The sequence below is a fragment of the Rhinatrema bivittatum genome, chromosome 4, assembly GCF_901001135.1.
Source record: "Rhinatrema bivittatum chromosome 4, aRhiBiv1.1, whole genome shotgun sequence".
Taxonomy (NCBI): domain Eukaryota; kingdom Metazoa; phylum Chordata; class Amphibia; order Gymnophiona; family Rhinatrematidae; genus Rhinatrema; species Rhinatrema bivittatum.
The window spans coordinates 219,876,707-219,892,844 of record NC_042618.1 but is presented as its reverse complement, the minus strand read 5'-3'; the positions used below and the strand labels follow the sequence as shown (position 1 = coordinate 219,892,844).

The window sequence follows — 16,138 nt, the reverse complement described above, 5'->3', positions numbered from 1 at the left end:
GAACCATCACTGAGTTTTCCTTAAAGAGAGTATCAAAACACTAGAAAAAGCAGCATTTGAAAGAACCCCCAAAGGAACTGTTTTGTCCGTCGGTCGCAGACGGCTGCGACCACTCTGCCTCATAAGAACATAAGAAATTACCATGCTGGGTCAGACCAAGGGTCCATCAAGCCCAGCATCCTGTTTCCAACAGAGGCCATCCTATCTAGGTGACGCATGAGGTCTGCCACCTTCGCACCAGGAAGGCAAGTTACCAGGCAGTCCTCACGTCCACCAGCCACCCTGCTATCTCGCCTCTCTTCTACCTTTTTCCTCCTCCCTGGGAAGGATGGCTGCCTCTGGTGCATTTGGCTTCCTTATGTAGACCCACTTACACCTAGAGCTCATGGTTATATTTTAAATGATTTCTCTTAATATGACTAGTTTTCTTTACTCTGCTTTATAAAATCATTTTTCCCTTTTTTTTCTTTTTTATCTTCCTGTATTCAATGTAGTGCTGAAGGGGGGAGGTTTAGGGACGGGGAGGGGGTGGGTTAATCTTTTGTATTTTGTCAATTAGTATTCATATCTTTGTGTTTGTACAAGTTGTAATACAATTAATGTATCTTGTCACAGCATGGGATGTGCAGTACCAATCAGCTTCATGCGATTTGTAGTATCTACTCATCTGGTTGTTAATAAACAGATTTATGCAAAATTTAGAAAGATGCCTATTCCAGCAGTAGTAAGAGGGCTGGGGATGAAGAGGCTCCAGTTTTAATAGGATTTTAATGGGCTGCTTTAATATGCAATATCTCAGGCAGCTATTATGGATAAGGCAGGGTTGCATTTTTGTTTAATGTTAGTTTTAATGTCCTGATATGTTTTTATGAACTAAGTCTTATGTTTATGTTTTAATGTGTTGATATCTGTTTATGTGCTAAAGTTTTATAAATAGTTTACATGGAAACTGCTTAGAAATTTTGATAGGTGGTTTATAAATAATCACATTTTTTTGCAACCAAGCACAGCAGCTTTCTATACATCATCTGATGGGTTTGGCTTTCAAACCAGCTTGAATGTGTGCACTGAATAAATTCTGTTGAGGTGGTTGTGTCCCTCTGTGTTTTCAAATATGTTTGTGTTGTTTGCACATATATGCTTTTAGATTTTGCAATTTTTATATTCTATATATACAAGTGAAAACCCATGAAAAAACATGAAAGTGATTTTTTTTTTTTAAATTGTGCCCTGTGCTAACTGCTATCTCCTCCCTGGATCCATGGAGGGATTCCTGATCTTTCACCCCCCAGTCATGGGGAGAGTATCCCTAACCAGTGTTCCTGCTAAGCTGTGCGAGTGCACGGCCGCACACAACTTTTCCTGTGACTACGCACAGCTTTTCTCCTCCAGTGCAGGAAGACCAGCAGGGCTGTGGTGGAGCTCATCCTACCATGGCCTGAAGCAGAAGAGAGGCTATCGGGGGCTATGGTGGAACTTATCCTAACACGGCCGAAGCAGAGAAGATGCCAATGGGGCCACAATAGAGTTCATCCCACTGTGGCCAAAGCAGAGAAAAGGCCGGCGGGGCCTCGGTGGAACTCATTTCACTGTGGCCCAAAGAAGAAGAGAGACCGTCGGGGGGGGGGGGGGGGGGGGGTGTGTCACAGTGGTGCTCATCCCACCGCAGCCAGAAATGAAGAGGAGGCCGTGCAAATGTGGGTGTCTGTGTGAGATCCTGTGTGTCTGTGTGAACTGGATCCAGATTTTCAGGACAGGTTGATCCAGTCCTGGTTTTACCACACCCCTGCATGGACTTGTAATCTTGCTTTTCTGAGAGAAATCAATAGGAACACCAGAACTACAATGGGGTAAAACCAGAACTGGATCAGCCTGTCTGAAAATCTGGAGCCAGTTGGCAACTCTGGTGTGTGCAAATCTGTGTGCGAGCCTGTGTGCATAGGTGTGCGAGTGCATGCGAGGGTATGTGTGTGTGAGAGAGAGCCTGTGTGCATGTGTGTAAGAGCTTGTATGTATGTGTGTGTGTGCCTGTGTGAGGAAGAGAGAGCCTGTGTATATTTGAGAAAGGGAGTGTGTGTGAGAGCATAGGCATGTATGACAGAGAGTTTGAAGATAAAGTTTGTGCAGCCCTACCTCTCCCAATCCACAACAATCTCAGGGTGACTGGAAATCAAAAGATCCCAGGTATGGAGAGCAGGAGATTTTTTTTTTAATCCTTATTAGTTGTAATTATTTGGTGTAATTTGATGTTTCTGTTTTGAAATATTTTGTTTTTTCGGGACATAGAACATTTTAAAATTATCCGATGTTTTATTTATCATGTGTTTTGGAATATTTAATTGGTGTTTGAGAAATACTAGATCAAATTTATGCAAGTTCTTTAAATTAGTGGATGTTCATTGGCTGTTTTGACATATTTATTCTTTTTATCAGTTTGGTTTTAATATTATGAATGATGTTTCATATCTCTTTATTTTACTGCTTGATGTTTTGCGAGGAATGATGATGTTTCTGTATTTCCATTGTTGCACTGCATAATACAGTCGGGCTTGTGGTTTTTCAGTACTGTTTTTGTGGCACATTTCTATTTATACTTTATGATCTTTCTATTCTGTATTAGGTGAAGGTCTCTCTGTATTTTAAAGGTCCAGTTCTTGTGTAACTTTAATTCTTGCTGTGAAAATGATGGCACTTATCACTGGCTTTTACGGCATTATGGTCATCTCCTCCTCATTTCTATTTTAAACAGAAGTTTCCTCTGTTAATTTCACTTGCATGAAGAAAATGGTTTTGAATGTGCCTTCCAGAAAATATTTTGTATATATAACTGCTGTTAGTAAATTAGGTGAGTATTTTAAGGGATGGGCTTAGCCAATGTTCCCTTTAAGATTGGGTTGCTGTAAGCATAAAAATGATACATTACAATGTGAGCATAATTATTTGATGTAACTAAACATTTTTGTTCACAAGCAGATTTTTTGCACACATCAACCCAATCCTTAGAGGGAACATTGACCTTAACCAGGTGCCTGTTTTTCTTTTCTCTCCTACCAGGGCCTGGATGATGTAGCCAGAGTTGACTCTCTTCTCCTGGGCCCAGGGAGCTGAGCCCCTTGCCCATGTGGAGAGCTTGACACAGGAGCCTGAGCAGGCTGCATGGTGACCATTTTTTACAGTGGCCGCTGTAACAGCTGCTGCAGAAACCTTTTTTATTTCCTTTGCCACTGGGAAAAAATACACCCTGTTCATGCTTCATCTGCAGTTGAAGGGCTCTTCCTTCCCTGCTTCGCGGGAGATGAGCAGGAGAAGGCTGGGGACCTAGACGGGGCAAAGAATTCTGCCCCTGTTCCAGCCCCAGCCTGGCCTAGCAGTTAGCTGTAGTGGAGAAGGAGAGGCAGACCGTGGCAGTGAAAAGCACTGCCCCCACTCAGTCTGGCCCCCCACCGCAGTGAGTGGGAGAGGAACAAAAGAGGCACACAGCCCTGCTGCGAAGACTGAGCCCTGCCTCCACCCCCACCTCCCTCCTGACCTGAGCCCCACAATACACGGAGAGCCAGAAGAGCAGGAACAGCCAGGTCCCAGCCATACAAAGTGGAAGGAAACATGGCACAGCCAACAGCAGGACAAGCACAGCAGTGGTGGGAGAGGTCAACCCCATTGTAGCCAGCAGCAGGAAGAGCACTGCGGCCTAGAGAGGAGTGGAGGCACAGAACTGCAGAGTAAACCGTGAGTTCACATTTTCAGTGTTTTAGCTGCTGGCAAGGGGAGCCAGGGCCAGTGTAATCTGAGAGGTTGCATGGGAAGAGGGGTAGGAACTAAGGCAGGGGGCTGGAGGTGGAGGGGCAATGGAACACTTAAACACAGCAGCAGCAGGGGAAGACACACACATACATATACACACACACACACACACATACATAATATGCTGGCTGAAGAGCAGCAGGGAGGGAGGGAGGAACAGAGGGGATGACAGGGACCCCCCCCCCCCCCAGACATCTGCAACATTGGAGGGGGGGGGGGGGACCCCACTCCCCAACCCTGCTCTTCTCTAGCCTCACTGGATCCAAAGAGGTCCCTTCTTAAAAAGTAGTGACGATCACAGTCCTAGATCATCCACATAAACAGGCTGAATGTACTAGTGTGTGTGTTGTTTTACATTTTTGGTGTTGGATTTAGGGATTTTTCAGATTGCTGATTTGTGATAAGCCCTTGAGCCTGCCACCTTTTAGATGCTGCCGTCATGCTGTACCATCACATGATGTCCTGTGTCCTGGGATGAGATTGTCCTGATTGTCTTAATTATGTGGTAGTGCTTTATACTTTTTTTTTTCCATGCGGTCCTGTCCCATGGATGCCCATAACCCTAAATGACATCTCTTGTCAAAGTACTCAGTTCATTATAGTCGCCTGATTTATTTTTTTTTTCATCAGTGCAAAGACAAACTTTAAAAATGCCCAGGAAGGTGCATTATTTTTTCATTCTTCTTTCTATAAAGCAGCAGCAGCAGCAGAGAACTACGTAGGCAACTCGTATCCGGAAAGCAGAAAGGGCGAGAGCCCGTTTGGGTGCCTGCCTGACTCTAGTGAACGATAAACCCCAAAAGGCTGCTCTGCCGGTGCCTGCCTGCCTGCCGCGTCCGTGCTGCTGCCCTCTCGGACAGCCCTGGTGCTGCTGACACGGCTTCCGGGTTCTCATTGGCTGCTCCCAGTGACTGCCTAGGAATACCGATGCTGCTGGCTGTCTCCTACCTTTCTGGTTTTACTTGGGGAGGGAATTCCTGAGCCTTTGGGTTTCTGGGGTTTTTTTTTTTTTTCTTCTTCTTCTTCTTTTTATTGTCCTGTGATAAGAGTCTGCCAGAACAAGCTCCAAGTCTGATCGTCAAAGTGTGAAACTGGAAACGGTGGCGTTTGGCTCGCCGGGGAAAATGAAAGCCTGATTCAGCCGCAGCTCTGCGAAAAGAAGTCATCCTCAGGCTTGCTAGGCTTTTACAGAGAAAGGGTTTTTTTGTTTTTTTTTTAAATTAAATTTGTTTTAGTGGCGATATCAAAGGAGTTTACAGTTTTTGTGCTGTCATCTGCCGCACATCGTTACGTATTCTTCAAGCTACACGGACAGTAAGCGGTCTCTGGGTGCCTTTCCGTCCAACGTAGATAAGAAAGAATCCCCTCGTCTCACTGTGCTCGGATCTTTCTGCTTTTATGGTAAGTAAGGTAGTAGCATGAACCTACTGTATGTATTGATTGACCATAGCTTGCTTGGTGCAGTACATTTCTGCTTCTCAGCTCTGTGACCTTCATTCCTTGTACTGTCACTATTTAAGAACAGCAGGCAAGCTGGTGCCCTGGATTTAGCTGAAGCATCACAATGTGCAGCTGCTGGAGAGAATGTGGGGCGCTTTATCCCTCCCTCCCCCCATGAGCTTCGCACGGTGGCTGCAGCTGCAGCACCGCTTCTGTGTCTGGTGTCCTTGGATTAAGAGACTGCGAGGCAACGTGAAAGTGCTGCCAGTCCTGTGCTGGCACTGCAAGCCCATAGTACAGCAATTCTAACGGGTACAAACTGGTGACTCCCAAACGATCGGGCTGCATTGGAATGAAACGCAGAACTAGACCACCCCATTTCTGAAAGACAGAAGACAAAAAAATGCAGCTTGGCTGGCCAGCTATTCCGTTATTTTCTCTCTTACTTGTAAGACCAGCCAGTGTAGGTGTGGGTCTGTGGGGTGGGGGGTTGGATGGGTTTCTTACCAGGAAACGCTTGCACTGATGACTTTACCCTTTCAATGGCTTAACCTCCTCTCCATTCACCGTTTCGGTATTCTTAATAGGTTCTAGAGGATATTTAGAAACAATCCTGCTAATAATTTCCCCTTGCTTGTGTTAGCAGCATCTTGCTTAGGCTGGTAGCATCTGCTTTTGTGATGGAGCACATGCCTGTGTCTTCTCTGCCCGGGAACTTGAGAGAACATGGCAGAAACTCATTGCAGTTAGCTCAGTAGGGGTCAGCCAAAATGACTTCAAAATGAGGATGAGGAAGGGCAGAATGGAGTTTGATTAAAAAAAACCCCAACATGGCACCATAAAATACAGATATAAAATTGATTTGGGCTCCAGTTGAAGTCTCTTTACACATTAAAAAAACAAAAAATAAAATTGCATGCAGAGAGAGCTACTAAGAGCAATCTTGCTGGCATTCTCGGGTCTATGGTACCTTCTATTCCCTGTTTACCTCTTGTTCTGTTTTCTTCAGAAGATTCAGCATCTTTCTTCATCTGTCTTTCTTTAAATGGTTCTTTAAACATACCTCAATTTTACTGTTAGCACTACAAATGTAACCTTTATGGAAAGAGGTTTTATCGCATGTTTATAATTTGTGACAGAATGGCATGGACAATACGCAAGAGACCATGATAATTTCAAGTTTGCAATTAAAATTTTCAAAGAAAATACACTTTGCTAATCTCATTGCTTGGAAATTGCTAAGCAAGTTCCAGTTTCTATATAACAAGCTACTCTCAGGCTGTTGGATTTATAATATTTTGTCAGAATTCAGTTATGTTGTGCTTGTGAAGAAATGGAAGGCTGCATGTTAGCACAGCTTTTTTAATTTGTTGGTTTATTTTTAAAGACTGAAATTAGATAAAAGAATGAGAAAGATCTTCATAAAGACTATGCATGATATGATGAGACCGAGCATTTAAAGGAGTGCATGCTAGTCTTTCCTCAGGGCACCTTGTTATACAGATTCTTTTGCTGTGTGCCTGAAGTGTGCACAGAAAAACAACTGCAGGAAAAAAAAATTGAAAGAGCTAGAACACCCTTGGTATGATGATGTCATTGCAAGCTTTTCACTTACTTGCAAGCCAATACAATCAGAAGCGCAGGAGAGCGGGCGCTCCGTGTTGAGCGCCTGCTCTCCCAATGTGCACCCAGCCACCTCTCCTAGGCATGCAATCCTGTATTTAAACGAGGGGTCGCGCTAAAAAGGAGGTGCTAGGGACAATAGCGCGTCCCTAGCACCTTCTTATTAGAGGAAAGGAAACCCAGGAGAGGTGGCTGTCAAGCGGGTTCAGGAAGCCAACGCTCAATTTTACGAGCGTCAATTTTCCGAAATGGACCGGCACATTTTTTTTTAATTGGTTATGTTTTTTAATTTTTTAACATTTTTGGTTCCTCCAACTTAATATTGCTAGGATATTAAGTCGGAGTGTGTACAGAAAAGCAGTGTTTTCTGCTTTTCTGTACACTTTTTCAGGCTGCTCAGAAATTAACATTAATTTGTGAGCATAAAATGTGCGGCTTGGCCGCACATTTTTTTTTCAGTATCTCGGGTGCCTAACTAATAGCCTCATCAACAGGCATTTGCATATGCTGAGCCCTATTACTTTTGAGGGGGGGGGGGGGGTTTGGACATGCGTTTGACGCGCTAAACACCTTACAGTATAAGGAATAGTCGACCCGTGCTGAAAATGCACGTCCAACCGCGTGCTAAACAGTGCGCTCAGTCAAGCGCACTTTACTGTATCGGCTTGTTGGTGTCGGTTCTCAATCTGAATTGGCCAAGTGTGATGATGGGATGCATCCTTGAAAGTTTATAGATATAAGCTTAAAGTCTTCAGAAATCCACATTGGAATGAAAATCCTACACATGTACAGTAGCTGATTAACCTTTTTTCATTTATTTAATGCAATAATGTAGGTAAATCTCTGTTGAAAGAGGGGAGAGTAAGAGACATTCTTAAATTGAAAATAGCAATGTTCCTTGTGGATCATATGGCTTTGTTTGACCCAACAGACTAAGTGACCTCTAACCCCAATACAAAGAGGGGGACATAGCTTCCATGGATTGTATTTGTCAAAGGCTGGGGGAGTTATTGCTTCCAGTCTTCTTTAGTCCATTTTTATGGGACAAAATTTTTCTCTTATAAAGCTAAATTGTTAATCTAGTATTTAGTTTATGAAACTATCTGGAAAAGTGCAAACAAAAAGTAGATGAAAATGTTACTTTGACGATTGCCAGTTTCTTGAACTGTTTCTGCCTTAGAAGTGAACATTTCAGTCATGTAACCCTCGGACCATCCCTTTTCGATGATGTGGCTGTGTAGGAGCTCACGTTTTATTTCTGCCATTATGATGACAGTAGGAGCGTGGCACATTCGGTGCCCCAGGTGGATGCTCACCCTTTCTGACAATCCTGGTGACCACCTTTGTATCACTGGGATTCCTGTTATGAGCATAAGGTTTATGAATTCATAACTACAGCTTGGGGCTGATGCAATTATGTGCGCTGAAAGCGGGCGCTAACTTTTCAGCGCCCGCTTCTTTAACGCACGCATGGCGCCCGCAAGGGGGGGGGGCGCCATGCAATATGGAAATTAGGGGTCGTGCTAGGAAGGAGGCGTTAGGGTCGTCCTTAGCGCCTCCTTCCTAACGCGACCCGCCACAGCTGCTGCTTATGAAGACCGACGTTGATAAACTCGGCGGCCATTTTCATTACTGGCAGACGGCTGGTTATGAAAACCGAGGCCGAGTTTATCAGCGTCGGTCTTCATAACTCGGCAGTCCGCCGAGCTATTTATTTTTACTTTAAAAAAGATGTACAGAAAAGCAGTTTTTTCTGCTTTCTGTACTTCTTTTCAATGCGCTCAGCTATTAATGCCTGCTCCAGGCAGGCATTAATATCTGAGCGATAAATGGGCGTCTGAGACGCACATTTATCTTTTTGCCTTCGGAGTGAATGAGTAACAGGATCATTCACATGCATTTGCGCACTGTATTGCATCGGGCCCCTTTGTAAGGGGCCAGCATGAATCCTGGCATAGCTGATGCAAAATAAAACACACACCTCTACATTCAGATGGGTTTATTTACACAGAAGGAAACCAGGACAAATAAACAATATGCAAAGAGACAAAAGAAAGCAAAAAAACCCATAAACTCTAGTTCTGTCTGAGCTCTAACTATACATACATGAACAGCTACCTATCTTCCTAGGGCCAGGCTAAGCTTATTGACCTCTCAAAATCATAGTGCAATCAATAACATGGGTAAAGCAGGACTCCGGTGATGTACTCCCCCACAGAAAACACTGTATATAAAGTTGGGTTTACAAAGGCCGCAATATATTTCCTTAATACATACCCCGAGCCAAACAATGCAGAACCCACACCCGATCCTCCCCCCACCTTCATTTCAAATGTACCATCCTGCAACTTGCCACCTCATTCCCAGTGGCAGGCTGCGAAGAACCGCCACCATCCCCACCCTGTCGACTTCCTCCAGCCATCCGCCGCCGCGTACCAGCCCTCGCCCTCCACAACCCAGCAGCACCCGCAGCCCGAACTGTGACCTCACTGAATGTCAGCTGCCTCATGTAGCAGTTACATGCCCCCCCCCCCCCCCCACCTCATCAACCACGCAGGTCATCTATGCATTTGAACAATCCCCCAACTTAGGTTTGGGTTTCCCGCCAACAACTGCAACAAGAACATAACCAAAAAATGACATACAAATAACAACCAGAACAACAGGGGAGGGAGGGAGGGTTGGAGAAAAAAAACCACAACCTGGGAAGCCAGGGAACGCATGCCTGAGGGAACCAAATGGCTTCCCCAGGAAAAAAAAGCGGCAAACAAACCCATAACCCCCTCACCTTCCCCTCAAAATCGCCGCCAATCCCGAAGCCCCACACAATATTAAAAAAACATGCCCGGCTGTTGCCAGGCACCCACCCCCGCATCACAAGCGTAGCACAGGAGAAAAAAGGGAGGAAGAGCCCATCCCCCCACCGTCGTGTTAATGGCGTCAGGGTGGACTGTGCTCTTGCCTTTCAGCTTGTCCTCTAGTCTGCTTTCCTCATTCTCTTCTAACTACCTCGTGGTTTGTCTCTTATACCCGTTCCATCTGGGTGAGGAAAATGACTCTGCAAGTCTGCAGATTGATTGTCAAAAAATAAATGTGGGTCATCATGGTAGCAAGCACTAATACTTATGGGATGCACAAAACCCTTTAAAGCATTCCTGAAATCTTTTTTGCTGAGACTGGCTTTTGCTTGATTTTGTGTCTTTAGAACACTTCCAAACTTGCAGATCATTTGATTACAACCTTGGTGATGGTTGCTTTCACCTTAGATTATAGCTTGTCTTAAGTTTGAATCTTTTGTATCAGTTATGTATGTTATTATTAGGGGTGTGCATTCGTTTTGAACTTAAATGTAAAACACTACTTATTTTTTTTTTTAACTTAAAAAAGTGATGAGGCGAAAACTATCGGATTTCCAACTTATTCAACATAGCTATGTTGAATACGTTGGAAATCGCGATTGTTGATCCAAAATAAAAATTTAAACCCCTCACCTTCCATAATCCCCCCCCAAAGACTTACCACAACTCCCTGGTGGTCCAGCGAGGAGTCAGGATGCCATTTCTGAACTCCTTTGCGAGGAGCACGTGACGTCGGCGCCACGTCGGAGTGACGCGGCGTCACTCCGACGTCACTCCGGAGCGAACCCGCGGGGAATCACGTGACGCCGCGTCACTCCGATGTGGCGCCGACGTCACGTGATTCCCCGCGGGTTCGCTCCGGGACCCTCGTTCGACCCAAAAGGAACTTTTGGCCAGCTTGGGGGGGCCTCCTGACACCCCCAAGCTGGCCAAAAGTTCCTTTTGGGTCGAACGAGGGTCCCGGAGCGAACCCGCGGGGAATCACGTGACGCCGCGTCACTCTGACGTGACGCTGACGTCACGTGCTCCTTGCAAAGGAGTTCAGAAATGGCGTCCTGACCCCGCTGGACCACCAGGGAGTTTTGGTAAGTTTTTTGGGGGGGGGGATTAAGGAGGGTGAGGGGTTTAAATTTTTATTTGCACATATGGACATAGACTCAACTTATGGAATTCTCCATATGTCCATATTGACCGCAAATGACCCCCCCCTTTCGACTTATGGACTTATGAACATAAACTTTTGGTCTGCACATCCCTAGTTATTATGTATATCGCTTAAGACCTAGGCACAAGTGATTAACACATTTTAATAAATACAAATACTATGCACTGCCAAATTGAAGAGCCGAGTTCTGTTCCCCAATCCAGCTATCACTACCTGGACTCGCCAGGGCTGGGGATACTGCAGAGGCAAGTACCCATGGGTGGTGCTCAATGGTGACACCTACTGGCTAAAACTAGAGGGCACATGTTCTGGGTTCTGAAGGGTATCACAGGCTGTGACTTCCAGTTAATGACCATCACAGCAATGGCTGGGCAAGGGAAGGTTATGAAATAGGGAAAATAACCCACATAGTTGTGTATGAAGGCTCATGGCACTGTTACTCAACAGAAGTCAGTTCCAATTGAACTAGAAGGCTAAAGGTGCAGGAAGAAATTGCCAAGCAAAATATATAAGCATACAAATAAATTCTGAAAGTTTCTAATGCAATACTTTTTTTTGGTACAGCCCATGCACTTAAATTAGGGAAGATAGACTACTTATCTTCCTTTAACAGGGTCTCTCAGTTAGGGTAGCTCAAGGCTATCTGCTGCCTGAGGCAAGGGATGAGATGGCACCCCCCCCCCCCCTTGGCACCCTTTGGCACCCAAAAGGGGTGCACTCAAAGTCTCTTTCTTTCACCAGTCACTCCCCAATCTGTCTTTCTCACCAGTCACCCCCTTCCCAATCAGTCTCTTGCGCTCTCTCTTACCTCCTGCAATCACTCTCTTTCTCTCTCTACCCTTTCCTCATCAAGGTCCTGGTACATTGGTAGGGTGCCTACAGAGGCAGCTACACTCTGACTCTGAGCACCTCTTAACAGGGCTGGAGAGTGGGGAGGAGTAGAGTCTGCATTTGGCCATATTCATAGGCTTGATGCGCGAGATTGTCTCTGCAGTGCTGCTGCCGATGAGGGGCCAGCTAAACGCCTTCCGGGTCTCCGCTCTGAGCCTCCCAGTCCAGCCTTGCAGCACTGCCTCAGCTTTCCTGTCTCCTCAGACTTCTACCTCCCTCCCCCGCTCCCTCTTCCAGCTCCTGGTTGATGTGCTACCAGAGCTTTACCTGGTTCACTCTTCTTCTTGGATTCCCAGCTGGACGTCTCCCCCCCTCGCCCCCTCCCCCCCCCCCCCCCATGGCCGCCTCCATATGGACTGAGCAATGGAAGACAAAGGGAAACAATAATTATTATAATAACAATTATAATGAAGGCAGCAAACACCACCACAGTGCAGCAGTAAGAGGCAGAGCAGGGAGAAATCAGTGGCAGGGAGCAGGACCACCATCATGCCTTTGCATGAGGCAGAGTAGTCTGGCGAGCCTGCGTGCTGCAGTGATGTCAAACACTGGTGACTTCTGCAGATTTTAAATGTCTGGCTCTGACTGCCATAGGGGTGTCTGGGGGGGGGGGGGGGGGCATTTTCTGCCACCCCAGAATTGTGCCACCTGAGGCGGCTGTCTCACCCTGCCTAATGAAAGCATTTTACTGCAGTGACAGTAAAATGGTGGCAGTTATTACAGAAAGCTGCTGCCAAGCCTGGTTGAGGGTAAGAGGAGTACAGGTCACATAGCTCCACTTCTATATTTTCTGCATTGGTAAACTAAGTGTAAAGTATCGTTTACAGTGCTGTCTTTAACCCTTAGATGTTTGCAACGAGGTATACCACAATATCTAGAGTAGCTGTTTTCTCAGTATATACTGATCATTACAATCTTCTCAGCAGGTTTAGCTATCAGCTCCTGATGGTTACTAAATGTACAGCTTTTTCATATTTTACTCCAAAGTTGAGGAATTAAGGTTCTTTAGAGGCCTGATTAGAACCAAATTACTTGACTTTTCAAAACATAATCAAAACATGGCTATTAACAAGCATGTGATGGTTTAGTTACTTCAGAGTTTTCTTAAGTGGGAGAGAAGGTATTGCTTCTGTTTGATAATTACACTCTAGTTTTGTTAAACTAACATATAATTTCTCTTTTTGGGAGGGGGTGGGACTGTATAGTGGAAGCTGGGATGATGTAGGGTTGCGATTGTCATGAGATTGGTGATGATTTAAGGGCTTAAGGGAGGGGTTAGACTATGGGGGAGTGGTATATGGGAAATGGGGTGGATTGAATTTAATATGGTATAGTAGGACTATACGAGTGATATCTGATTTGGGATGATGTATTTTTTGTTGTTTTTGTGCGATATATATGGATAGGAAGGGGAAGGAATGGGGAGGAGTGGGGTAGGTTATATGGAGTGTGAAATACAGTTTTAACTGTATATCACTTTGAGGTTTTTACAATTAAAAGTGGATTATTAAATATAAACAAATAAATTATAATATATTTAAAACCGCTGGGAATCTAAGATGGTACTACCTACCTAGCATGTAGCTACCATCTCCCTGAGCTCCAACTTATCCTGGAGTATTACTACTTTTCCCTTTAACAATTCATGGTGAAGAGGAAGGGACAACCAAGGGCTTGCCCTCCAGAGTTTTTAATGCCCCCTCAAAGCTCCATGGAGAGGTTCATTGTTGTGTTTGTTGTCCAACAAACTAGCAGCCTGAGGAAATCCTGGAATGGGAGCCACACTGAGCTGCAGGGATATACTGTAAATGTTATAAAATCGGGGGTCGGCACATGCAAGGGGGTGCACACTTGTGCACCTTGCATGCGTCGAGCCCTAGGGGAAGCCCGATGGCTTTCCCTGTTCCCTCCAAGGCCGCTCCGAAATCGGAGCAGCCTTGGAGGGAACTTTTTTTTTGTTTCCCCCCACCTTTCCCTCCCTTCCCCTATCTAACCCACCCCCAGCCCTACCTAAATCCCCCCCTACCTTATTTTGCGAGCGCTGGCTGTCTGCCGGCGCGGCAGGCCCCGACATAGGCCGCTGTGTCGGGGCACTTGTCTACGCCCCTGGACCGCTACCATGCCCTGGACACGCCCCCACCCATGGCCCCACCCACACCCCGCCCATTTTTGCAAGTCCCGGGACATACGTGCGTCCCGGGGCTTGCGCGCGCCACCGAGCCTATGTAAAATAGGCTCGGCGCGCACAGGGGGGGTTTTTAAGGGTTACGCGCGTAACTCTTTTAAAATCCGCCCCTTAGCGAGGTAGTATAGTTAGGGTAGAGATAGTATAATAAAAATAAAAATTAACATTACCTTGATATAAACTCAGAAGTGTAAGATAATTATGTTAACAGCTCTTGGTAGGTTTGTTTAAAAAGCCAAGTTTTAGCCCCCTTTTTAAATAATTTGATGTCAGCTTCTAGTCATAATTTAGGCATAGGCAACAGCCTAGGGCACAACATTTTAAAAGCACCAAATACCTAGGCCTCAGAGCACAGAGGCACTTTGGACCATCACCACACTTGATTTATCTGTTTCCAAATGGTTGGAGGACCTGGAAGCATTTACTTCTAATCTTCGTACTCAAGGCCAATCCCAGGACTCTCGCACACCATTCTCAGAAAATTGACGCTTTAAAACAACATATAGAAAATAGTAACATGGAAATGACAGCTGAAAAAGACCAAATGGTGCATCCAGTCTGCCCAGCAAGCTTCCTATGGTAGTATCTGCCTTGCCGTGCAAGTTGCCTCCGTGTATTTCTTAAGGGTTTACTGGGTGATGAGCATTCTTGAAAATTCAGACAGTGTTGCTTGACGTGCTTTGCTTAAGGACTTGGCCATAGAAGCAGTCCTGTGTTTTTTCCCTTATGTCTGAGCATCAGTATCCCAGACTGTAAAATAGTCAGGGCTCATGTTGGTGTATCTGAAGCCAATTTCTCTTTCCCACCAACCCTCCTCCATTGAAGCAGAGAGCAATGTTGCAGTTGTATCAAGAGCATCAAGGCTTATTGGTTATGGGTAGTAATCTCTTGCCTTCTGTTAACGTGCTGCTCCGTGCACATTACCCCCATGCTTATGAGTTCCCCAGACTGTAAAAGTCAGTGCCCTCATTGGTTGCTGTCTGAATCCAGTTCCCTTAACATTTTGCATGCTTCTAGGTTGGCAATGACTAGAGGTAGCTTGGCTATCCATAACAAACTGTAAGTGATGGGAAATCAGGTCAGGGATTTAATTTGAAAAATGTCATTTTTCTGATGACTTCCCATCTAGCACCTAAAAATTCTAGTAGAAGTGATTTCCTACTATTGCTACCACTACTAAGATCTATTATCTAATCTATTATCTACCACTGAAGAAAACTAGTGGGTCATGGGGGAAGGCCTTGGGGGGCAGTTATCCATGGATAGCTTAGACCTTAACTAGGGTCCTGGAAACATCTCTGGAAAAAGGAATATCAGGAGTCACACCACTGGTTATATTTGTCCTGGTGCCATATTGGAAGTGGGATATATATATTTTTTTTTACCTATCATCAGTGCCAGTTTAGATCTTTTATTTTGAACAGCAGCTTTGGAGTCTGTGTGGTGATTTTTGTGCTTTTGACTGGGCTGATGAGCAGAAGAACCCTAGTGAGGAAAATCCCTAAGGGCCTTGAAGAGTTAAATCTTTTACCCTCCCTGTATGGGAACCTTGGGAGGTCATGGGGTCTGTGCTAAGCTCTGAGCCTCCCCATGAGCCTCTGTGTCCAGGACCAAATCGGGACAAGGGCAACATCAGTAATGAATCTCCCCTCCTACCTTTGAGGGCTGGGTAGGAAGTCTGCATGTGAATATTTCTTGGATGATTTATACTGAGGGAATCTTTATTTCTTTCATGTTTGCTTCATTTTCTTAATGCAAGGTTTTCTTGAAATGATACAGTAGTGCACTTTTTATCTAAAATGACTGGGACCAAGCTTATTTGAGATAATGGATGTTTTAGGATAACAGAACTGCCCCATATATTTTTGGATAATTACAGTATTCCAGATAATGGAACTTACAAAGTCAATTTTTAGATCATTGGAGTTTTTCCAGATAATGGGACACAGACCGAAGCCTATGACGTTTTGGATAATGGGAGCTTTGGATTAAGGAACGCTGAATATAAGGTGCTCTACTAATCCTGCAAGAGAACCATATTCAGGAGCACAGGGAGCAGGAAGTTTACATGGGTAACTTTAAACAAGAATACCCAGCAGTAAATCTGCTGTATTTATTTATTTATTTATTTTATTTAAACAAATTTATATACCGTTTTCCAGTAAAATTTACTGA

At 45.0% G+C, this 16,138-nt stretch overlaps 1 protein-coding gene across 1 annotated transcript in view; it reads left to right on the top strand.

The window, feature by feature from the left end:
• ANO4 (anoctamin 4) overlaps positions 1-16,138 on the top strand; it is a 339,950-nt gene that overhangs the window by 55,152 nt on the left and 268,660 nt on the right. The gene's annotated exons all lie outside the window — the stretch shown is intronic.